Genomic DNA, 26,412 nt, shown 5'->3' on the forward strand with positions numbered 1-26,412 from the left:
CCTCATTGTGTTCCTTTTTAAATTAAATGTTTTAAGTGTTACCAGTTTATTCCAATCAAGATGGCTTCAGGTGTGCCATACTTTTGTCATAATGAAGACAGTAAGCGCTCTAGTTGTTTTTAAGAACATTCTGGGACATTCTGTCATTGGGCTATACTTGGGCTACATCTGGGTGATATTTGGGCTACATTTGGGCTCTTTTGTCTCTGGTGGCCATCTTGGGAGACTTATTTGTTATGAAGTTTCCTAATTTCCTCATTTACTGCAGTCTCCTCAGTAGGAAATACTTTCAGTTTTTTACTTTGATTCCATCAAGAAGGCATTCAGATGTGTCACACATTTGCCATAAATTCGGAATGTTAGCACTCTTTTTGCTCATTAGATCACTGTAGTAAAGCTACTGCTCACCAGGGAAAACTGCTGCTGGTATTGAAAGTGCATGTTTCAGTCTGCATGTCAGAATTTTTTAATGAAATAGAAGAGGATTTGAGAAGTCACTCAAAATGTGCCCTAATTTTTCTTTCTGCAGCACTAATCATACTTTTTATGGAAAAATGAACCCCCTCATTTTGTTCCTTTTTAAATTAAATGTTTTAAGAGTTACCACTTTAATCCAAGCAAGATGGCTTCAGGTGTGCCATACGTTTATCATAAGTAGGACTGTTAGCGCTCTAGTAGTTCTTTGGAACACTCTGGGAAGCTGCAGTAGAACACAAAGGAATCAACTGACAGTCTCTGCCCTTGTTGGATGTAAATGTTTTACTGAGAATATCAGACTTCATTCTCACATGACTGAGAAAGATAATGTGAATTTACAGAAAATAAGCTCTCAGTTTAGCCTATAGATCACCTTCCAAACCTCTGTGGTAAAAGCATGAGAAAATATTTTTCTCTCAATCATGATATCCCAGCAGAAGGCTTTTTCACATGGTGAAATCACCTTAGAACATACCACAATTCCTAAAATGAGTATGGTACCATCAACAAATGATTTATAATGTAACTAAAGTCTTAAAACCTTCTATTAACTGCAATGCTTTTTAATGAGGTGCTATCATGTATATTTGTCCCAAGATGGCTGCCAACACTTCTTGGATGAAGTGCTGACAGCCAATCAGATCTCAGGATGAGATGTGTGGTTAGGCTCCGCCCACATATATATATGCTTTTAAATGCTATTTACTCAGGAAAAACTGAACAGATTTACACCAGACCTGCAAAAGGCACTTCCTTGACCTTATGGCTACCTCTCTGCCAAATTTCTAGTAATTCTGTTCAGCCGTTCGGGCTGTAGCTCGTTCTAAAGGTCCTATGGAAAAATGCATGGGAAAAACGCGTTTTGGGACCCCCCTTTTATCTCAGCCCCCGCTTGACGAATCCCCCCGAGACTTTCAGGGTAGGAGCGGAGCGTAGCGCCCCACCTATTTTGAGAAATTCACGAGGATTCATCGACCGGCGCCAAAGTTATTCAAAATAGAATGTTGCGGATTTCCTATGGAAAAGGGGTCCTAACTATAACTACCTACTGGCGACCGCCAGTAGGTAATATATATATATATATATATATATATATATATATATATATATCACTTTCCACTTCCTCAGTCCTCCGGGACACAATTGCGGCGGTGCACAAAACAGGGTCCGAGGAAATCCTGTTATCATAAAACGTCTCACCAAGTGTATCTCGTACACAGAGGCACTCCTCCCCAAAAACGACACAGCATATCCGAAGTTCCTTCACAAGATTTTAATGTGCTTCAAGCCAAAAGGTTTTACCCAACGCGTTTCGACGAACATATCGTCTTGGTCACGGGTAAGTATCTGTTTGATTTCAACAGTTAAATACAGTTACACAAAAAGAAAAGGACAACGGCACTTTGCACGAGTCTGGCATTCATTAACATCAAAAGAGGACTATTGTTAGTGTCCATGCCTGATTGAAATTTTGGCGGCCATCTTTGAATGGTAATGTACTCGTAATGTTGCCGACTACATTCTCAATAAAGTTATACAATTCATAATTAAGACTTTAGCGGCCATCTTTAAATGGTAACATACTTATAATGTCAACCTTTGTAATTCCATCTTAATAAAGTTATATCTTTCGAAAACAACCGTAACGCGAACAAATAATGACGAGAACAATTGTTAATTCATGTTACTGCAAACATATCAGTATCAGCAATTTACCAATAATAAATTAATCCTCTATTCTCTTTTTTATGTGTTATTCACACATTTTAAATTCATTCAACTTTGTTCTTAGGTTACATTTCCATCGTATTATGGGTCTAAAGCCAGAAGGCACACATCATCATCGTCGTGTCCTACCCAAGTGGGTAAATATTCCCAGACTTAAAATAAATGAATAAAGGAGTGTTCTATCCAAGTGGTTGGCCTGAACTAATATCTGAAAACAAGATATCCCTATAATAATCCTTTCTACTGTACATAATATAATTTTAGTACCAACTTGCATAGTCGATTGACTATTTCTTCTTAATTCAATAACAAGAGTCTTTCAACTTAAATATTGTATCTTGGAACAAGATCATGCCCAAGTGGGCAACAATTGATTCTATACCGCTTATTCTGACTCTTGTGATTATGCTTCTATTGGCACTTTCAATCTTGATTGTTGCCTCTTTCATCCTTTATTCTACGTCTGGGGTCACCTAATAACGAAACAAAATTCAATCAGACTAGTCCTCTTAAAATTCTAGCGCCGATATTGTCCTACTAAAAGGATTAATACAGATTAAACGTAGAGCAGTTCAGAGCTAAATTACTGGCAGCTTAACAGGAGATAATACATGAGGTTAAGAACATACGCCAAGAAATTAGAAATGGAAATCTGAACATTACAATTATACAGCAAAGTCTTACAAAACCATTGGGGTTTCAGGAAAATTAATAGCCATAACAGTTAAAATGTACATCCCAATTCTGAAAGGACTTACAGTTTCCTAATTAACACATGTTAAACTCAGTCGCCTAAGTGCCAGGACAGTTCTTCCTCTGAATTTAAACCCACTGGAATCTTGGTATCGAGTTCCATAATGTACCTAGACTCAAGTTGGCGTAATTTGCGAATTCTATCGCCTCCCCTCATGGAGGGCAAGATTCGGTCTAAGACAAAAAACTTTAAAAGATTACGGTTACTTTTGTGGAACTCCTCAAAGTGCCTGGCAATGGATATATACATAACTACACCTACTTGCAGTTCTCATAGAATTGAATGTCTTTATAAACCATCTCTTTTTCTTGACTACTCTTTCTTGTACTTCCACTGAATTACTGTGCTGGTCTGAAATTCTCTGAATATACGTGTTGTCGAACTTTGCTGTCTCTGTACTATTCTCTAAATTTCCTTGTCGTAGGATTTCTCAAACCTGCAACCCTTTTCTATATTTCACTTGACATAGAATTTGTCTCTGTAATTATATCTTCTTGCCCGTTAGTACAGTTAGTGCTGTTAATGCGCTGACAAGATTCTTGTGAGCTAGCCTCTTGCTCAAGAAGAACTAAACTCTTACCAGCTCGAAGAGTGAAGTTGCTTCAAATTTCTTGAGACACCACAAGAAATCTTCCTTGAAACATTGAAGATACACTCACTTACCGCAGCCGCGGAAGCAGTCTTGCTGTCTCTGAACTAGGTTACGCTTTACCAGAAGTCTTTCTCAGAAAAGAAAACGCCGCTAAGAAATAAGCGAACGTTTCCTAAATTTCTTCAGTTGAAGTGCGCAGTTTGCCGCGAGCGGAGTCGCAAGCACAGCTGCGCTGTAAAGGGGCAAAAACACTAGACCGGCAACCTTATGAACATAGCCGGCGGCCATCTTGGATTTCCGCTATGAACAAATCAATTGTCCCTTAAACAGATGAGAAGACCAACGGTGAGGCAAGTACTTGATCGATCTGCAATTTCGAATACCGTGTAACCTGCCAATTACGGGAAGAATCTTTAGGCAAATTGATGGCTTAAGCTGGCCAATCCTGACAGTGGGTGGGGAGTCTGAAGGTCATCCTGCAGCACACAGTGATCCATTGCAGCTATCTCTGCTGGAAGGTGATGTGGCTGGGGCGCGGGATGTTGCAGCTGAGGTGTGCAGATGCAGCCTGGATGTGGACAAGTGTCCCAGGAGTTTGGATGTGGCTGCCCCGTAGAAGGCAGGGCAGTAATTGTCACGGATGTTGTCGTGGACCTGGGAGATGGTCCGTCTTTCCTTTGAGTGGATCTATCTGGAGATCATGTGCATAATGCAGAGGGTGTTGCAGTCTGAGGTACAGAAGCTGGTGATTACCATGGCAAATGTGAGCAAGCAATCCATGATGCACACCATCTTGTGTGCGTGGACACTGGGTGCTCGTGCGGGGCTTCTGCGGGTGGGACACAAGCAGTTGACCCAGCTGTAAGGGGACCATCCTCAGATGTTGACCTCAGTCCTGTACAAGTCCAGCCTCAGGTGGCTGCTGTTCTTCCATTCATCAATGGATCTCATGCAATCTTGAATATTGGAACTGGCAATGTCTGCGTCCTTGGTGAGGGTGAGGAGCACCTGGCTGTCAATGGCATATGAGTTGATGATGAGGTTGTGTGCGCATGTGATGGTGGAGAGGGGGGTCCTGGACACATTGTAGATTGACACGCTGAGAGATGATACCTGTTCCATGTGCCTCACGACGACAGCATACTACATGCAGAAGCCTTGAGTCCCACTCCCATGGCCTTGCCGGGGTACAGAGCCTGTGAGGAGTAGGAGGGACATGACCTGGTGGTTGTGACAGGGCCTGGAAGGCGTGGCAGCGCTGTGTAGGCAGTCGGACTTGCACACTCCTCATGCAAAGGTGTTGTGTGTGCACTTAGTGTATGCCTGAGAGCAGGCGGGAGATGTGTGGATGGATATTGCTTGGAGGGTGGCTGCAACATCAGACTGTAGTGTGATGTGGGTCATGCAAGGACCTGAGGGTCGTGCAATGTGCACGTTGCATGTGCAGACGGTCCAGCCTTTGGCACCACGTTGCTGCAACTGTGGCACAGTCAAGCTGATGACAGCCAAATGAATGGGTTGAGGGAGGAAGGGAGGAGCATCTTTGATGTGTGTGTGTTGCCAAATCAGGAAACTTTGTGTGCCCTTGCTGCAGTGGCTGCAACAGCAGGCGGCATGTCCTGGGAACTATGCCACAATTTCCACACAAAGACTAGGATGTCAGAAAGGACTACTGCAACAGGTGTATGTCAAGGAAGGAGTGACCGGTTTTCAATGGCACACCCAGAGACAAAGGATACACAATCACCCAAGATGACTGACACCGGATCATGAAACTGAAGGCCGAGCTGCGCACAGGAAACACACCCCAGAAGGTATTGATGGCCCGTTGTGGGGACCAACATACCAAAACACATACACAGCCATGGACTTCATGCACAATAGAGAATCAAATACATGAAGAACAGCATGCAGGTTGCTAATCTACACATAGACTCATATGCACAATCCTTGACAACCATGCCGGAGATGGCGCATGCACAGTGGCAAGAGATCTGCATTGACAGACATGAGGCACCTTGGAGGCTGAGGAACACCTTTATTACTCAGGCTCACACCTATGGAAATGCATCAATATTAACAGACTCACAGGTCTTTTGGATTAACATGTGGGACCTACACTGGACACCCCCTTCGCACCACAGATGCTGTAAATCCATTGGAGTGGCACACAAGTGAAGGGGGTGAGCCAAACATCCCCTGCTGCACACAGAGAGGCTGCAATTCCCCATTGAGCCTCTTATGGGGATGTCCCGAAATATGTCCACCCGTAGCCTCCCGTATGTTTCCGAGGGAAGTTGTACACACATTGATGCCTTCATCAAAATCCACAATCCCATAACAGATTGTGGAAATGTGGATTTTTCCGATCAGTTATGTCCCCTATCTTGGACCCCAACGGTTTCATGTATGAATCACAAGTACATGTATGTTCCCTCCAGTTCCAGTTGTGAAGACGCAAACACATGTGCGTCCACCGTCAACATGTCCTCTTTCAGATCCGCCATGAATAGGCCGGATATTCCATTCCTAAGTATGAAAGGCCACCGGCTTTATATGGTTCACTTATGCCATTTTACAGTCCAGGCAAGTAGGCCCTGATTCTGTCATCAAGCTTTTCTTGCCTTCTGCCTCTGAAAGCTCCAGTCTGAGCCTGCATCTGTGACCATGAACTTTGTCTCATTCCCTGCGCGGCTCACGAAGCCTGACATCAGCCTGTTGCCTGCCAAAAACTGTATTTCACCTTCGAAATTATCTGCTCCGCTCCCTGCCCAATGCATTCCTGTCTAGTAGTTTAAGTAAACATTCTTCCAGTTACCGAGCAAAGGCCCGGCTTCTCTGTCTTTATGCAAGTAATTCATAGCCCTATTATTATGGAAGACTTCCGCCCTCGCATCTAGTGTAGACACTTAGACGCTTGTACACGCACTAACAGTCAGTATAGTCAGTATAGAATAAGATTCTACTCTAAGAAGACCTTTCTTTTGGATAACATAGTTCTTTAAACATAGGATGTTAGATATGAGTTGGGATTAGGTTGACTTGACCCTCCAGACTTCTGTCGCCACATGTAGAGCTAAATGTCAAGTCCCCTTCACCCCCTAGTTGCACGTCAATTACACGTCATGCTGCTGCGCGCGCATTTCTGGCAAGTATTTCTGCTGACATTGCGAAATTCTTTCATGGAACCACCCTATTATGACATCACACCTGATGACGTTCTTTAGTCACACCCAGTTACGCCTACTTTTTGCTACGCATGAATATTTTATCTACACTATCAATTGTTACGCCTCTTGCATTTGCTTCACTGTAATGCCTATTGTATAAAAGTGATTAATTATCAATAAAGTATGTACTTCACTTCCTGAACCTTCGTGGTGATGGAACTTGGAGCAACCGATTCGAATCGTCCATTGGAATAAAGCCCATTCCGAACCTCTAATACCACGGATTCTGCCTCTTATTCTACTGAGCTATTTTATTATGTTTCTGTATCAAATTAAGTCCCGGTAATTAAATTATTTACCACATGAATGGCGCCCGAATAGGGACACTTTCTCATCTCACGCGCCGGCGGTGCGTTGCAGGCCCGGTCTCCTGCCACAGCTGGACGGACAACAACGCGTACCAGCAGGATTTCCTGTATCTCCCTCCGGTCAAGCGGGGGCGACTGAGGCTGCGATCAACACCCAGACGAGGCGGTGAGAAGTGCGAAGTATCCCGACCAGAGCCTAGCTGAGAGAGCAAGATCCGAGGTATACAGAGGCCCACCAAGTTTCCGAAGTTCCGAAGTGTCCGAAGTTTTCGAGTCGAGTCCAGTCCGGTCCAGTTCAGTTCCGTTCCGAGGCCTTCCGTTCCGAGCTACCCGGTGAGTACCATTACTGGGGAGGCGTTCTGACGTGCACATAGGTTGTGCCGGTCAAGACGGGTTTGGGTACACAAATCCGGTCTGCACTGTTTTAGCAGTGTATCTGTACTGTTTAGCAGTATATCTAGTATATCAAGTATATAAATTCAGAATAATTCAGTTAAATGCCGAGTATTATGTTTAGTGATTAAGTTTTCCTTAGATCGTCATCATCATGGTTGCTCAGTTAAATGTTAAATGTTAAATGTTTTAAATACGTTCTGCATATTGTGGTGTGAATGACTGTTCATTATTGTGTTTATTGTATTAAGTTTGTTCAAAATCAAGTATCAGATCAGTTCTCAATATGCCGCTCTTTTCGAAATTAAGACAGATCACAACTAGAAAAGGGGTACTCGAAGAAGCCGTTCCTATTCCTCCTAGGGACACTCCAGGGTACTTCATGTATCACAAACACGGCTTAGACGCTATATTATTTCTTGATTTATGGGTAGACTACACCAAGGAATTACCAGAAAGTCAGAGGTGGCCCGCAGCTGGGACCTGGGATGCAGAGTGCATCATGAAAGTAGAGGAAGAGTTATGGAAAAGGAAAGTCAGACAGTCACAGAAAGACGCCGTTGAGTTATGGCGTAAAGAATCTCATAGACGTACAGAAAAAGCACTCCGACAGGAGGAGAAAAATAAGGAGAGTTCAAATAAAGTCCGAGAAAATCTATTAATAGAAGAAGGTACACGAGTGAAATCAGAACAAATAGACAGACAAAGAAATGCTCTTATGAATGGTATGTACCCCCTCCTGGCCGAGGGATTACCTAAGGCTACTCCGGAAATACCAAAAGACTTGCCACCCCCATTGTTTCCAATAAAAATGCATCCTAAGGGGCATCCTAGAACAGCAGAAGATGTTTTTCTTTCCTCATACTTAGATGACGCAGCTCCCGAGTATGCTAACCCCGCCCCACATAGACCGCCTGCTAGGGAGGTTCAACGCCAAGATCCTGTATCTCTACAGCAACAAATCCTGACACAAGTTCCGGCAAGCACATCTGTTTCCACATCTGTTCCTACAGCTACTTCTATAGCTGTGTCCACACCTATAGTTGCTGTATCGCGTTCAACTAATCCTTTCACGCCCGATACCCCAGACGGGGCTACCGGAGGTGCTACCAACATTTTTTCTACGCCACCCAGAGTAAATAAACTTACCTTTCAAGAATCAGCACATCCACGTACCCCCAAACTCATAAATGCCCGCACGCTTAAGGAACTTCTTATAGATTGTAGATATGACCCTGTGCCCGGCAAAGAGGACGAAATGATCATGGCATCATTACGTATCAGACGAGCCGCGGTGTATCTAGGGAAGATACCAGGAATGACTGTGCATCTAGATAATATATACCATTTTGTCCAAACAGGGCGAGATTCTGAATGTATTAACAGAGCTATGGAATACCAGAAAGTGGAGATACAGGGGGAACTGTTACGTTTCCTCATAAATTGTGTGATCAGAAATCAAGACCGACCGGGGGTAGACCCGGAAGCAATGCAAACTCTTACCAGATGGAGCCAGAATATATCAGAAGGGAGACATGATAAGCAAAATTGTATAATAGCCATGTACCGAAAGATCCGTAAAGAAATAGAACGCCTACACGAAGAGAGATTAGCGGTAGACCAGTTCGAACAAAGCGAGGAGGAAGGATCAGGACTGCCCACAGGACAGTCAGACACCATAGCCTATGTAGGTAGAGGAAGATCTTGTAATAGTACTAGATGTTTTATTGACCCGATACGTCCGATATGTCCAGATAATAACAGGAATTTCCAAACACCTATAATAAATATAAGGTCCCCCGAGCATTCGTTCCAAGCCGCTGACAAATTACTCCAAGAACGAAGGGGTTATCATTTCCTCGATTCTATGGATGAACAAGAATTAGCCAGGTCAGCCGTTCATTGGGTTGACAGTCCCGGAAAATATGGTGATGATACAGTAGCACACACATTTTTGAATCTCACCCCAGATGAACAGCGTTTAGCTGGGATTTATATGATTCAACAACTCCTTATACTATATAAAAGTCAGCATTCAGATCCTGGTCCCTTACCTGATATATTGACTGAATTACTCACGAATAGATGGAGAGGTTCAGGTACTAAGTTAATTAGAGAAATACTAGAATCAAGAAAGCAGTACATTCTTTTTGTATGCCTGGAACATGTCTCATTGCCCATCAAGGAAAGAACCACGTATTACATGGACAGACAGAATCCCTTACGAGAAGTACACCCAATAAAAGGCGAGGACAATGAGTTTAAACGTGTATTTGTATATACGCCCATATCGAAAATAGAATTGTTACAAATGAAGAAAGTGGTACCCAGTCATGACAAAGACCCAGCGGGTTTCCACCGAGAAATTAAAGACATGTTACTCATGGGAGAGTATACCTATCCCGACATCATGACAATATTAAAGGTATTAATGCCTGCTGGCATTTATGAAAAACTCAAGGAAAAAGAGTGGGAGGTGGGAGACCAAAAGATAGACTGGTCAGCACTAGAAGCAGAAGAAAAGGCCCGAACTGCAGGAGCAGGGCTTGGGGATAAAACTAAAGCACTACCAGGTTTACTAGTACAGGTACTGCCACGTTTATTAACTACGAAAAAGGAAGACTGGGGTACAATTTCAGCCTGTAAACAAAAGCAAGATGAAGACACTAGTGATTTCTATGCCCGATTTGAAAAATGTTTTGGTATAAATAGTGGCATAAAAGCAAGTAGCGAATCATACCCACATCTGTTTGTGACAAAATTAGTTGAAAACTCCTTACCCCAAGCGAAGAATAGAGTATTAAAATTCGAGAGTACCTGGCAAGGTAACACCCCATCACAAATGTTACAAATGTTACAGTATCATCACAATAGAATTAGAGAGGAACAAGAACATGAACAAAGACGCATGAAAGACACGAAAATGAAAATGCTAGTCTCCCAGACAGTTCCAGCTGAAGGACATAAAAAGGGTACGACACATTCCGGTGATTCAGCAGGACCTGTAAAAGGGACATGCAACTATTGTAAACAACCAGGTCATTACATACACGATTGCCCAGTCCTGAAGCGTAATATCGCCACAGGTATTACAAAAGAAAGACCACGGCCACCTAGACAGGATCAGAATGAACAAGGAGCCCCGCAGCATGCACAGTCCATGCCAGCTCCACAACAGTCTATACAGTTTGTGCCAGCTGCACCAGCGCTGCCTGTTGCTGCCACACAAACCACGACACGACAGCTGTACCAGACCGCACAGTACGACTATCCTGATTATCAACGATACGCATGAACCAGCCTAGAGAGGGAAGTTGACTTACCCCTTATCGAGGTCCCAGTAGACCAAGAAGGACCTTATGTACATAGTGAATTATTAGGCCAAGATAGAAAATTTTTACTTGATACAGGGGCAAGTCGAACAACCATAAAACGTAGTGAAGTTCCAGGGGCACCCCTCTCAGGCTCACAGAATATTTCCCTTGGTTTTTCAGGAAAACCTATTGTTAATGAAGTATCACAGCCTCTCCCACTTACGATAGGACCTTTGACCCGAACTACAGATTTATTGCTTACTAAATCATGTCCAGAAAACTTGTTAGGTATAAAAACACTGAAAGCTCTAGGAGCTATAATATGTTGTTCTCCGGAAGGAGTAAGATTGTTTTTACGTGATTTCAAAGGTCACTATGTGTCTCGAGACATGGATCCCCGACTGCAGACTTTACCTACACATCTATGGGCACAAGGCCCTACTGATGTTGGTTGCATGAATATTACACCATATCGAGTTACACTAAAGGCAGGAGTGGTACTACCACGAATGCGACAATACAAGTTACCACCGGATGCTGTAGTGGCTTTACTGCAAATCATTGACGAGCTCATTGCCCAAGGAGTGGTTGTGGAAACAGACTCCAATGTATGTAATTCCCCGATAATTCCGATTCTTAAACGAACAGATCCAAAGGCCCCGCCAGTATATCGATTGGTTATTGATCTGCGCGAATTAAACAAGTGCATTGTACCACAATTCCCTGTGGTCCCAGATATCTCGTCATTACTGACAGCTATTGATTCCGAAGCAACATTCTTTACTGTAATTGATCTCAAGAATGCCTTTTTCAGCGTCCCAATAGATCCGGAAAGCCAATACTTGTTCGGATTTAGTTTAAATGGACGTAGCTTTAAATTCACACGCGCACCTCAAGGATTTACAGAAAGCCCCAGCATCTATAGCCAAGCACTGAAACGAGAACTCGACAGTATCCACATGCCAGTTAACACTGCTCTGCTTCAATATGTTGATGATCTGCTGATCACCGCCAGAAGCGAACCCGAATGTGAGAAAGCATCACTGACAGTTTTACAATTTCTAGCCGAAAAGGGGCACAAGGTGTCCCCTTCTAAGCTGCAATTCTGTATCCAGCGAGTTATTTATCTTGGACACTCGCTGTCCAAGGAGGGAAGGCAGCTTACACCCGACCGCATTCAGTTAATAGCTAACATGCCAATACCCAAGACACAAAAGGAGGTGCGGGCTTTCATAGGCCTCACTTCATATTGTAGGCAGTGGATCCCTCAGTATGCATTTCTAGCAAAACCACTCATTCAATTGACAACACAGGAGGCAGCCACATCGACTGTTCTCCCTTGGACTCAGGAACATACACAAGCTTTTAAAAGCCTAAAGAAAGCCTTATGCCAAGCACCTGTTTTAGCAACACCATGTTACAATAAACAGTTTACACTCTTTGTTACAGAACGCAAAGGTACTGCCTTGTCAGTACTCACACAGGAACAAGCAGGATCACACAAACCATGTGCTTATTTTTCTAGTACATTAGATCCCGTAGCTCAGGCTTTGCCTGCATGCCTAAAATCAGTGGCAGCAACAGCTTTAGCAATCAGACAAAGCGATGCCATAGTGTTAGGACATCCATTGACAGTTCAAGTACCACATGCAGTAGAGGTTCTTGTGAATCGAACGCAAACACAACACTTGACTATAGCACGACTTACAGGGTATGAATTAACATTGTTTCAGCCACATATAGAAATCAGACGTTGTAACACATTGAATCCTGCCACACTTTTACCTGTAATCGGAACAGATCCACTAGCTCATGATTGTATTGAAGTTATTACAATCACGACGAAACCCAGGCAAGACTTGACAGATGTCCCATTGTCAGACCCAGACCTGACGTTGTATGTAGATGGTTCATGTATGAGAACAAATACAGGAGAGTTAGTGGCCGCTTACGCAGTCACAACAGACACTGAAGTCATCGAAACAAATTGCATAAATACCTTGTCAGCTCAAGCCGCAGAGCTCATCGCTCTGACACAAGCCTGTATTCAAGCCACAAATAAAAAAGTCAACATATACACTGATTCACGTTATGCATTCGGAGTTGTACATGACTTCGGCGTGCTGTGGCGAGAGAGAGGTTATTTAACTTCTCACGGTGCCCACATTCAGCACGGACCCCTCATTCATGCCTTATTAGATGCAATACATCTACCCACTGCAATATCAATTATGAAATGTAAAGCTCATACGAAAGTTACTGATATCATTTCTCAAGGCAATGATCTAGCTGACAGAACAGCTAAACAGACTGCTCAAACTCAAACATCCGACATGACAAAGACAATAGTCCCGACGCCAACACATTGTATGACGATTAAAGATCCTACTCTTGACGTAATTGACATACAGACACATGCTACACCAGACGAAATAAAGAAATGGACTGAATTAGGAGGGATTCAAACGGATCAAGGATGGATGACGAAGGAAAAATCTGTGTGGTTCCTTCCTGATTCAATGGTCCAAGTCATTATTAACACTATACATAGTCCAGCGCATCTAGGAGAAAAAGCTATGCTAGACAGCATTCAACACATTTGGTTCAATAAACATTTACGAGCAGCAGCTAAACAAAAAGTTCGTACCTGTATGATCTGTTGTCAGTTCAACCCAGGAAAAAGCGTTCCCGTAGAACAGGGTGGATTTCAGCCTCCTGATCACCCTTTTGAAGTCCTCCAGATGGATTATATCCAGATGGAACGATGTCGAGGATTCAAATATGTTCTCGTAGTTGTCTGTGCTCTTTCCCGTTGGACAGAGGCATACCCGGTTTCAGATTACACTGCCCCGACTACTGCCAAACAGTTGGTTCGAGAATTCTTCCCACGATACGGGTTACCACGTGTTGTCTACTCAGATAACGGCCAGCCGTTCTCATCCGAATTAATGAAACACGTTTCACTTTTGTTAGGCTATCAGTGGAAATTCCACTGTGTCCGACACCCCGAGGCAGCAGGTCTCGTAGAAAGACATAATCAGATCCTGAAAATCAGATTGTCCAAAATATGCAGAGAGAAAGGTGTCGACTGGGTAGTAGCGTTACCAGTTGCACTCTTTTACATGAGAATAGTAGCACACTCTCGAACAGGGCTATCCCCGTATGAGGTGATCTTTGGCAGACCACCAAATATGTGGGGGACGCCTATACCACGCAAAATAACTGATATTGACTGTAATATGCTGACAGATTACTTGGCTTCCTTGATGTCTGCACTACAATCTTGTCGTTCACAGGTAGCTGCAGCCTTTCCTGACAACACTGAGGTGAAACCCCATGACGTAATTCCGGGGGACCTGGTCCTAGTGAGGAACTTTGATCGAAAGACTCAGCTGGATCCTAGGTGGAAGTCACCGCAACTGGTCTTGCTCACCACAAGGACAGCCGTGAAGATCGAGGGCAGAAAAGGCTGGATTCATTCAAGTCATATCAAGAAATTTCATGGACTACCATCGGATGTAAATACCACACCTCGTGTGTCTTCACCCATTGACTCAAAACTTCCTTTGGTTGAAATAAGTAATCACGAACAATATAAACTAAAACTCAGATCTAACCTCTCCAAGGTGAAGCGGTTGAATTTGTCTCTGACATGTATCCCTTAGACCTGAATAGAGAAAAAACCCGAAAAATATTGAAACGACATGCGTACTGTAAATCACTGCGTAGTCATTGTATAGTAACGTTATTAATTTTGTTTTTCTTAAGTCTTTTAATAATTACTGCAAGTATATTGTTGCACATATATTATCCTATTTCTAGACATGTTTATAATGTTACTGCTGAACATTCTTTTAGTGAATTACCTCCGCTTGAGTTGTCTTATAGATTTGCGCTGCGCAATAACACGTTTATTAGTATGTTACATCATTCCCATCAGGTTAGCAATGCTACAAATTGTTGGATATGTGGCCGACTCCCTCCCTATCAGAATTATAAAGGAATTCTACCTCTCTTTCCATACCCGTTCACACACAACGGCTCCTGTGGAGCATGGTTTAGTTTAATTAATTCCCTAGATTCGAATTCTGCAGTTTATCAAGACAACTGGGTATGGGGAAATTTGAACTTAGTTTTACTTAAGGTCTGCTACCCTAACAAGGAGGGACTTCCCAAAAGAACAGGAACTGATCTAGAAAATGAAGTGTATGGATTAGGTAATTTTACGCTTAATCTTATGATCTTAAATGTCGAATCCGAAGCTACTCCAATTTTGCCCGCTATGTCAATATTTCCAGTAAAAGGTGAATTATGTGTAAGAAAGAATGGTTCCATACATATGGGCCATAGTAGATGCACCACTGTAGTAGAATTTAGTGATCAAGGCAAGTCTACATTTAGAGCTTCCCGCCATTCCTATTTTATATGTGGTCAGACGGCATATGTACGTTTGCCTCAAGATTGGGATGGTACTTGCTACATTGGATTCCTTTTGCCACCTGTTTTCCTAGCTCCTCCTGACTATCACAGAAATACTCATTTAGTACACAATAGAGAAAGGAGAGATCTCCCAATAGTCGATTACACTGAAACAGCATGGGAAAAATACACAGATTTCAATAAAGGTCTCTTTCCCTATATAGGTACAGTTACCAATAGTAAGCTGATACGTAGATTAACTAGAACCCTTGAAGCAGTAGTGAACGAAACTATTTCCGCCTTAGGCAATTTAACAGAAGAGCAGTCTGCTATGCGGATTGTTGTGCTTCAAAATCGTCTTGTCCTTGACGTCATCCTGGCCGATAGGGGCGGAGCTTGTAGGGTCATCGGATCAAGTTGTTGCATTTTCATACCAGAAAATTCGCCATCTGTATATAAAGCCATAACTCGCCTTCATAAGATTGTAAGCCAGATACACCAGAATCCAGGCACCTGGACTTGGTCCGGTTGGTTTTGGAGTGTATTATCTACCTTTGGATGGAAGGTCCTATCCTTCCTAGGTATTGGCCTTCTCATACTATTCAGTTGCTGTCTATGTCTACAATGTGGACCAGCGATCTGTGGTCTGTGTGCCACATCGTGTATTCCACCACCAAGATTTCATTCATCCCAGAAGAAAAAAGAAGAACAAATGATGCTATATGAACAGATCAACGGATTGATGAAGATTGATATTTCTTAACGGGCAAGTAGGGGACAAGGAGGGAATGTGGAAATGTGGATTTTTCCGATCAGTTATGTCCCCTATCTTGGACCCCAACGGTTTCATGTATGAATCACAAGTACATGTATGTTCCCTCCAGTTCCAGTTGTGAAGACGCAAACACATGTGCGTCCACCGTCAACATGTCCTCTTTCAGATCCGCCATGAATAGGCCGGATATTCCATTCCTAAGTATGAAAGGCCACTGGCTTTATATGGTTCACTTATGCCATTTTACAGTCCAGGCAAGTAGGCCCTGATTCTGTCATCAAGCTTTTCTTGCCTTCTGCCTCTGAAAGCTCCAGTCTGAGCCTGCATCTGTGACCATGAACTTTGTCTCATTCCCTGCGCGGCTCACGAAGCCTGACATCAGCCTGTTGCCTGCCAAAAACTGTATTTCACCTTCGAAATTATCTGCTCCGCTCCCTGCCCAATGCATTCCTGTCTAGTAGTTTAAGTAAACATTCTTCCAGTTACCGAGCAAAGGCCCGGCTTCTCTGTCTTTATGCAAGTAATTCATAGCCCTATTATTATGGAAGACTTCCGCCCTCGCATCTAGTGTAGACACTTAGACGCTTGTACACGCACTAACAGTCAGTATAGTCAGTATAGAATAAGATTCTACTCTAAGAAGACCTTTCTTTTGGATAACATAGTTCTTTAAACATAGGATGTTAGATATGAGTTGGGATTAGGTTGACTTGACCCTCCAGACTTCTGTCGCCACATGTAGAGCTAAATGTCAAGTCCCCTTCACCCCCTAGTTGCACGTCAATTACACGTCATGCTGCTGCGCGCGCATTTCTGCCAAGTATTTCTGCTGACATTGCGAAATTCTTTCATGGAACCACCCTATTATGACATCACACCTGATGACGTTCTTTAGTCACACCCAGTTACGCCTACTTTTTGCTACGCATGAATATTTTATCTACACTATCAATTGTTACGCCTCTTGCATTTGCTTCACTGTAATGCCTATTGTATAAAAGTGATTAATTATCAATAAAGTATGTACTTCACTTCCTGAACCTTCGTGGTGATGGAACTTGGAGCAACCGATTCGAATCGTCCATTGGAATAAAGCCCATTCCGAACCTCTAATACCACGGATTCTGCCTCTTATTCTACTGAGCTATTTTATTATGTTTCTGTATCAAATTAAGTCCCGGTAATTAAATTATTTACCACATGAAGACTGTCATAAAGTGTGACTATCAATTCATGTGAGTCATGCTACATGTCATGTGCCCCATGGTGAGTCGACATGTATGCATAGTAACAAAACCTGCACAGGAGCAGTACCCACACATTACAAACAACTACCACACCCAAAATGCCTTGCTGCAATCCTTACCCAAAGGAGACTTTTCACCATGTCCGTGCATGTAACGCTGATTCAGCACACGTTGCATTACTCATGAGGAATAGCAGGAGCACAACGATGCCACGAGCAGACAGCATGCGCAACTACCTGGGGATGAGAGACACACAAGAAGTCAGGAAAAACATAGTCACCTGCATGCATGGTCATGTACTCTACATGACTAAGGTTGACACCATGCTAGTTGTCAATTGAGTGTGTCAGCTAAAATGCGTGGAATGACACCAGCACTCGTGTGACACATCAGAACACACCTCAAAGTCACTTAGCATACAGTCAGCTGGACACACACATTGCAACACATGCCACCCAAGGCTCCAAGCGTGGACACTCAGACCCAGGGACTCACCATTATGAGAAGAAGTTGCGTATAAGCTGACTCCGGATGTCCTCCTCCTCCTCCTCCTCACTTGCCTCGTGACCAAGGCCATCATCCTCCACGGGTGAATGTTCCTGATCATCGGAATCCAGGATGAGTGGCACAGCTTTCTCCACTGCCATGTTGTGCAGCATGCAGCACACGAGGAAGATTTTGCAGACCTTCACCGGTGCATATGGGAGGGACCCGCCTGTCTTGTGGAGGCAACGGAATTGGCTCTTCAGGAGGCCGAACGTCCTCTCAATCACTCGCCTGGTCTGCCCATGGGCGTTGTTGTAATGGTGATCTGCAGCTGTTCTGGGGTTGCGGAGAGGCGTCACCAGCCATAGCATGTTGGGATAGCCAGAGCCCCCTACATGGAAACATCATGTAAAGAAGTGGGTCAGGAGATGCCGTCACATACTAAGATACCGCTAAATACTTGACAAACAGAGTCTACTCACCAACTAGACATGCTCATTCGTTGTGCAGCTGCAGCATCATTTCTGGCACCCTGCTACGCCTCATGATGTAGGCATCGTGTGCTGACCCTGGAAAACATGCACAGACATGGGAAATCAGCATGTTAGCAAGACACACCACAAGGGCATTAATGGAGTGATAATGTTTACGGTTTCGATAGGCTACCTCCTGTGCCTGTGGTGGTACCAAAGCCACATGTGTCCCATCAATGGACCCAATTACATGGGGCATCCCTCCCAGGGCATAGAACTCACCCTTGATACCTGTTAACTGCTCACGAGTTGGAAAATAGATGAATTCATCCAGGTGCTCCAACATGCCTTCTAAAACATCATGCAGGACACGGCTGAACATGGTCTGCGACATGCCGCCCACAACAGCTATGGTGAATTGAAACATACCGGCGGCAAAGAAATGTAGGGCTGACATCACCTTCATCTTGGGGGTCAGCGCAGTCGGATAACTGTGTCGCGGTTGGAGGTGTGGTGCCAGCCTGTTTGTCAGGTCCTCAATTAACTGTTGGGGGAATCTGTAGCGGCGTATGCATTCACGTTCCCTCATGGTAGCCAAGTCTGGCATTGGTCGAGGGAGAGGCGGTGCCCTGCAGAAATTTGGAAGGAATAACGAAGATTGAGTACATTACTACACCAATGTCAATGAACTGAGCACATATTCAACAGCTAATACACATATGCTACATACAGAGTCTGGTCTGTGCAATACATCCTGCACATGTATGCCAGCCAGGTGATACTCCTACCAAGAGCCAGCTACAAACGTAGATTGTCAAGGTCTACATGACATGCCATGAAAGTAGCTGTGGGCCAGTGTGAGTGAACAGCCAGACACATTACAGGAGTGACATACATCCACATATGTGCATTTGAAGGATCTTATCTCATACAGACAGCTGGTGGCAAGCTAGACGCACAGGTCACATGTCATTGAAAAAGGATAGACCACACACCTTGCCATGAAGGGGTACATGTCAAAACTGATCACACAGACATTGAGACTACGCAGATATGTCCTCAGCTCGCAAGTCTGCATACAGACACACGTTACGTGTGATTCCACATGTGGCCTGGTGTGCATAATAGTGTGACATGCGCATCTACACACAGACACATGTTGGATGCAGCTACAGCAGATGCAGTTGACGGAACACCAACAGCAAGCTCATGGGAACACATGACACACACATGACATAGTCACATCGTGGCACGCTGGTAGTTAGATGTCAGGTGTCATCATCCGTGTACCTGGCATCAGGGGACAGTTGCGGGTGTTGGTGACTGTGCCATGCCAGTGATGCAGTGCTTGACAAGTTTGTACTACATGCTCACATGTAAAAGGTGTGAAGGGGAAGTGTGCCACATAGTGCCCCATTACACATGACATGTGTACACAGGTCATCACACAACTATTGGGTTAAAACATGAGGAGACATGTGCCACATCACTGCCTGACACACCTAGGCCCTACACATGAAGGACTGCACTGACAATGACTTGATGTCCATTCCTGTGCAAGTCTGATACCTCCATTCCTTTCCTGTGCGCCTCCTATCACCAGTGTAAGCTGTGAAACGCACCATACACATGCTCTGAGGGCGTGTGTACGTTCGTATCACTATATAGGGGTTGGGCAGGAGTACGCGTGTGTGTACGGACCGTACACACATACGTGTACACACTGGTCCTATCCCTATGGGAGTGTTGCCGTAGGTGTACGCCATAGTGATACGGCCCGTACTCGTATCCCTATGGTAGTATTGCCGTAGGCGTACGCCATAGACATACGGGCCATACACACGTGTGTAGGGGTCGTATCCCTATGGTAGTGTTGCCGTAGGCGTACGCCATAGAGATACAGGCCGTACACGCATGTGTAGGGGTCGTATCCCTATGGTAGTGTTGCCCTAGGCGTACGCCATAAAGATACGGGCCGTACACGCACGTGTAGGGGTCGTATCCCTACGGCGTACGCATACGACCCCTACACACACGTGTACGGCCCGTATCTTTTTGGCGTACGCCTACGGCAACACTACCATAGGGATACGACCCCTACACACGCGTGTACAGCCCGTATCTCTATGGCGTACGCCTAAGGCAACACTACCATAGGGATACGACCCCTACACACGCGTGTACGGCCCGTATCACTAGAGTAGTGGTGCCCTAGGGGTACGTGTGAAACGCACCGTACCGGTGTGGGTATTTGAAAATCACAATGGGGACACATAAGGGACAAGTATTAGGGCCTAAATGCATGCTGGTTGTCATGGATACCCAGTTTCAAGATCATATTTTTCCATCATGTGGCCTGGAAAAAGCAGTTGGCCAGCTTATACATTGTTGCAAAGTGGTTGTTGACTTGACATGATGCATCAAATTTGAAAAAATGCTAATGCTGTCACTAGTGTATATTCAAAGGGATTGGAGGAAACGTAGGATGCTAATGAGTCTGACCAATCACTCGGTACTCCTGTAAAGGAAATAGCTCAGCAAGGCAGATATAAGTTAGCCAGAACCCATGAGAGGGCACTTGCCTGCACAACCTTTCATCGACACCACTGCTGCTGTTTGGCTTCCCCTGGCACCATGTCAAGGACTGTGGAGAGGGCCCAGCCTTTCACCCAGGAGGAGAATGAGGCATTGCTGGACCTCATCCTCCCACAGTTCCCCTGCCTGTATGGTAGACCAGGGCAGCAGGTGAGTGCTGACTCCGCTCCCTTTGACTGTGCCCCTTCTTTTTGTGACTGACACTTCTGGCATTGTGTCCAGGTGTGACAGACATGCAATGTTGTTTAGAGTGGGTCCCGGGGGGGGGGGAATGGCTTAGGTGTGTCATGCAGAGCATGATGTGGTTCATGTGTGCACTCCTGACTTGCATTGTGCTTACTGTGACATTCACTGCATGGTGCATGGCACATTCTGCATGGCTAATCCTCTTGGCCATTCTTGTTCTATAGTCCTGAGGTGATTCAGTGTTCCCCCCGGTGTGACAGGTGACTGTACCCACAGATGTGTGTGAGTTTAGTGGAGCTGTGGTGAGAGTGACCAAATGATGTGTACGGCCCCTGGACATTGATGTTTGTGAATGTTCCTTGTCATGTGGGTGAGTGTCTATGTGGAGTGTTGCACCACAGCTGAATGGAGGAGGCAACTGCTCAACCCATCTGATGTAAGTAGTAAGCCGTGCTGTGTGTCTGACTAGCTGGGCTAGCCCCACGCCTGTGACACCCCCCAGGCAAGTGGCACATGTGCAGAGTAAGGTTTGTATCCGCTGTTGCCACTGGCAGGTGATTTATCTGTGCCTGTGTGTGTCTGTGTACTCTGCTGAGGTTGGGTCAGTGGCCTGGGGCATGTGACTGCTTGGAGGTGCTGTCCATCAGCCTTGTGTTGCTTATGATGTACAGTGTGTGCCATGATCACGGAGTGTGTTGCACCCCTCATGCCACCTGTGTACTTTCAATGCCATTTAGTACATTGGGGCTTACACAGAGGCGAAATTCCCTATGACGAAGGTGCTATTAGTTTGCAGCATGCTATGCCCTGTTCAACAAATCAAAGATGTACTAATGTGTGTCTCTGTGACATGGAGCAGGTGTAGTGATCTATTCTCACGTTGTCATCCTCACAGGTAACCGCCTACGAGAAGGGGAAGATATGGAAGCGGGCCATCAGGGCCGTGATCTCCGTGGAGGGTCGCAGTCGGCGCCTGGCCCAGGTGAGGAAACGCTGGCAGGACATCCGGTGCTGGACCAGGAGGATCGCCCGGGTCCTGCTGGGGAACTCAACAGCACGAAAACACGGCGGGCGCCGGCGCCTGACCCACCAAATGAAGCGTGTCCTGGCGGTGGTCTTCCCTGACATGGATAGGCGGTTACAGGAGAAGCAGCAGCAGCAAGGGGGTAGGTACATGTGTGTCTGTTGTGTGTCACAAGCTTTTGGAAGTGCTCAGTTGCATGGATACACTGCCAGGGTTTATATGTGCAGTGCATCTCCTGTTCCCCCTAGTCAACTGCTACTGTTCTTCCTCCCTTTCTCTCCTTGACATGTGTTCCCTGATCTGTGTGTAATCACTATTGCACATGGTCATCTAGGCTGCAAGTTCATCACGGTGCTCAATGCTTTCTGCATCATGTGTGGGGGTGGTCTGTGACATGCGTTGGTACCTTGCCTCTGCCCTGTCCACTCATTTGGGGGTCCATAATTGTTGGCACTGTCCTGGGGCTCCACATAGGAGTGTGTGGTTTTAAATACACACCCTTGCAGCATGCATGACCAATGTAGTGGCCTCAGACATGATGTGCATGAGTGGGAGATATGCATAGGGCCTGGGACGGTTGCTCCAGTTACAGTCAGATCATTGTGAAGGGCAATAATGTGCCTGCATGACAGATGTCTCCCAAGGAAGTGCACAAGAAACCAACTTTACACTTTTGGGGGAACACACTGGCACATTTCACACAAAGGCACAGTTCTGTCCAAATTTTGTTCTGGAATTATACATGTCCATGTTCCCACAGTGTGTTTGCATTAGGGTTAGTCCTTGATTGTTGCTGATGCCAACTTACCGGTGTCCAGTCATCCGGACCACCGTGGTGCCATGTATATGTACTTCCTGATACCACATTTCTTCTTAACAATGACTTCTTGGCATTAGGCTGGCAGCTCATACAATGACTGTGTAAATGTAGTTTTCTGTGCACCTCCTTGTGTGACTTCTGATATTTAAGCACATGTGTGTTCAGATCCACAAGTGGAACATTCACACATTCCAAACTTGGCAATTGTGTGAAGTTTTGTGATTCCCAATGAATGAGAATGTATTTCTTTGGATTTTCTAAAGTACTCACAGGTCTATGAGTGTGGGTACACCTTCAGCATTGGCGTATGTATTTTGGCATTGGGTTCAAAAATACTGTTTCCTTCACAGTGAGCAAGGGGTGGCATGCCTTCATAGTCTGGCTGTGCTCCACTGTTCACAGACACTAGCTTCTCTGTCTAATTTGATCTCCAGTTATTTGCTGTTGTGTCCTGATTTTCATTATTTAAGGTAGCATGGTGGGTGAACCAACTGGGGAGTGCGGGGCTTACATATGTGCGGAGTCCTCTAGATGTTACTCATGATGCATTTCCTGATATGCACTGTGACCTATTATGTTAGGACTCATGTGTCAGATGTACACAGGTGACTGATTATTTCCTGTCTCTTCACCTTACCCACAGCATCATCAGGGGACACCGAGGGAGACACCTGCACGGACGTGGAGGAGGGATCCAGCACCAGTGCCACCACTCCTGGCGAGTCGGCAGCATCAAGTGGCATGGAGGGCGAGGGGAGTGCGGCGGAGGACCTGGGTAGTACCAACAGAGACTACGATGCTGACGGGTCCGAGGCTGAACTCCCTGAGGGGGCGGAGGCTGCTCCAATAGCTGGCAGCAGCACTACAACTGTCACCGCCCCCTCCATTCCCATCACCGCCCTCCCAGTTGCTCCGGTCCCTTCTGTCCGTGTACGGCAACAACGTGTCTCCTTCGTGCCAGGCACCGCACCCCCTGCCCCTGTCTCCCCTGCTGCCCTCACTTCCGAGTCTGTGGACATTCTGCGGCAGTTGCAGGTTGGGCAGACATCGATCCTGACTGTCCTCCATGGCCACACCACACTGCTGACACAGATGGTGTCGTACATGGAGGGCATGTCATCAGCGATGTCTGACCAACGGAGGTTGCTGAGGTCCATGGACTCGTCACTGACGGCAGCAGTGGGTCTCCTGCAGCGCTTGGTCCCCCCACCACCCCTGCACCATCCACACTTCCCACTCCCATGCCTGTCCCAAGCACACACACACATTCCCAGGCAGGCACCACACCAGACACAGCCAGCACACCAACAGGGAAGGGCAAGCGCACACCTCCAGTCACGCACACTCAGGGGGGTTGAAGGCACACCCACTGGGTCTAGGAACACAGGCAGACACGCAGCCACAGTCGGAGTCCGCATGCCTCACTCCCCAGTCCCTCCAATGTCACTCCCCTCGGCTCCCCTGCCCCACAGTCTGAGAAGGAGGCCTACTTGGCTGTGCTGGGCCTCAGCGCCACAGCTTCACCATCGCGCAAACGGGCACGGCACTCCACGGGTAGGGGAGTTGAGTCCCCCCCCGTCCACCACCTCCCCCAGTAGCACTGCAACCCATCCTTCTGCCCCCCGCTCCTTGGGGCCTGTGGTTCATTCGGGTGCAGGGGAGACGCTGGCAGAGCTTGCGGACGTGTGCAGCGCCATACTAACCTCCACCTTTGCCACTGCCCCACCCCCTGTGGTAAAGTCATCCGTCCCTGCACCCACAACACCTACCCTTCCCCCTCCTGTCCCTTCGGTGCCTGGTCCTTCCCCACATGATGCCCCCACCCCAGTCGACGAACCAGAGGTTTCGAATGTGCAGGCAAGCTAGGGGAGATGCATGGACATGTGTCCCCCCCCAGGACATCGCATCTGGACTGGCCTATGGCCTTTGTACATAGTGTCCTTTGCCGCAAAGGAGGCCTCCCTGAACAGCCTACAGGTAGTTCAGAACAAGGCAGCTCGCCTGATAGCCAGTGCACCCCACCGCACACCCTCTCTTCCTCTACTCCGTAAACTACACTGGTTACCAATACGTAAGTGGATCCAGTTCAAAATCTGCTGTCTGGTGTTCAAAGGCCTCAACCATATGGGACCGACATATTTGGCGAACAAACTAGTTAGGTACTCCCCTTCACGTACCCTCCGTTCCCAAGGAAAAGGTCTCCTTACCATGCCAAGGATAAAACAAACCGGATTGGGAGGCAAATCATTCTCCTACCTTGCCCCCCAACTTTGGAATCAGCTACCTCTGGACATCCGGCTCTGCAATAACTACCTGTCTTTTAGAAAAAAACTGAAAACAACACTCTTCTAAATACACTCAGCTTTCTCCCTTTTCGTCCGCAGCGCAGAGATACCCCACCCGGGGTGATTCAAGCGCTTTACAAATGACATAAATAAATAAATAAATAAATACATTTTATTTTACTGCTGAATAAAGCATTTTTTTTCCCTTTGAACATGATTGCTTTTCAGGTGTTGATGTTGGTGCTGATGCTCCATGAGTTGAGGTGGTGATCATGTGTTAGGTGTCTGGGAAATGTTGTAGTATGGTGCTCATGGGGTGGACCCTGATATCTGCGTGCCATCACAAGGTCTCTGCAAAGATTCTTTGCTCGTATATGCTCTTTGTGATTGGAGACATTGTCCCAAGGAGTGTTCCTTCCTCTGTGGCACCTGACATCTTCCCTGCATGGAGTTGCACAATTGTTGTGCTGACCTGTGTCTACATTTCCTTGGTTGCACCAGACGGATCACTTCAACTAGGCCCATGCCTGCTCAGCAGTGTCTCCGGCTGCATCGTCTGTGCCATCCTTGGTAGTCACTGTACTTGTGTATAGAGTATGTTGCCATGCCTCCATGTGGGAATTGTCACTTTTCCGCACTATGCATGTGTGTACTCCCAGCCTAGCACACAATTGGTACTTGTTCTGCAGGGTATTTGGTCACCTGACTGACAATTGTGGTCATTGTATCTGTGGGAAGTCCACCCTATTCTTTCCATGGGAGACAACTACTTGGTGGCTGTGCCAGCACCTGTACATTCCTATCAGTCCTGGAATGTGCGTGACAGTGTGTATTCCCTTTGGCTCTCTTAGTTTAGTAGGCTTTCACATAACTATGCAGTCTTGTGACATGTTCTCAGTGTGTGTATTGTGCTGCATCCACCAGGGGTGGGTATGCATGTGTCATTTGTCCTCACACCCACATGTGGTGTGTCATGCCGTGGGGGAAAGACGTCCATCATCATGGGAGTGGGACAGTGCTCAACATTTTCACACATTGGGGATGCATTAATGAACCCATGGAGGTGTGGTCATCTGAGGATGATGCACCCACCCCTCATATGTCTGGGCACTGCTGGGAGTGATAGGCACCCACCCCTCACATGTCTCTGTCCACTGCTGGATGTTCCTCCGCACCCAACCCTCATATGTCTCTGTCCACTACTGGGTGTTCCTCTGCACCCACCCCTCATATGTCTGGGCACTGCTGGGAGTGATAGGCACCCACCCCTCACATGTCTCTGTCCACTGCTGGGTGTTCCTCTGCA

This window comes from Triturus cristatus, chromosome 12, assembly GCF_964204655.1.
Source record: "Triturus cristatus chromosome 12, aTriCri1.1, whole genome shotgun sequence".
Classification (NCBI taxonomy): domain Eukaryota; kingdom Metazoa; phylum Chordata; class Amphibia; order Caudata; family Salamandridae; genus Triturus; species Triturus cristatus.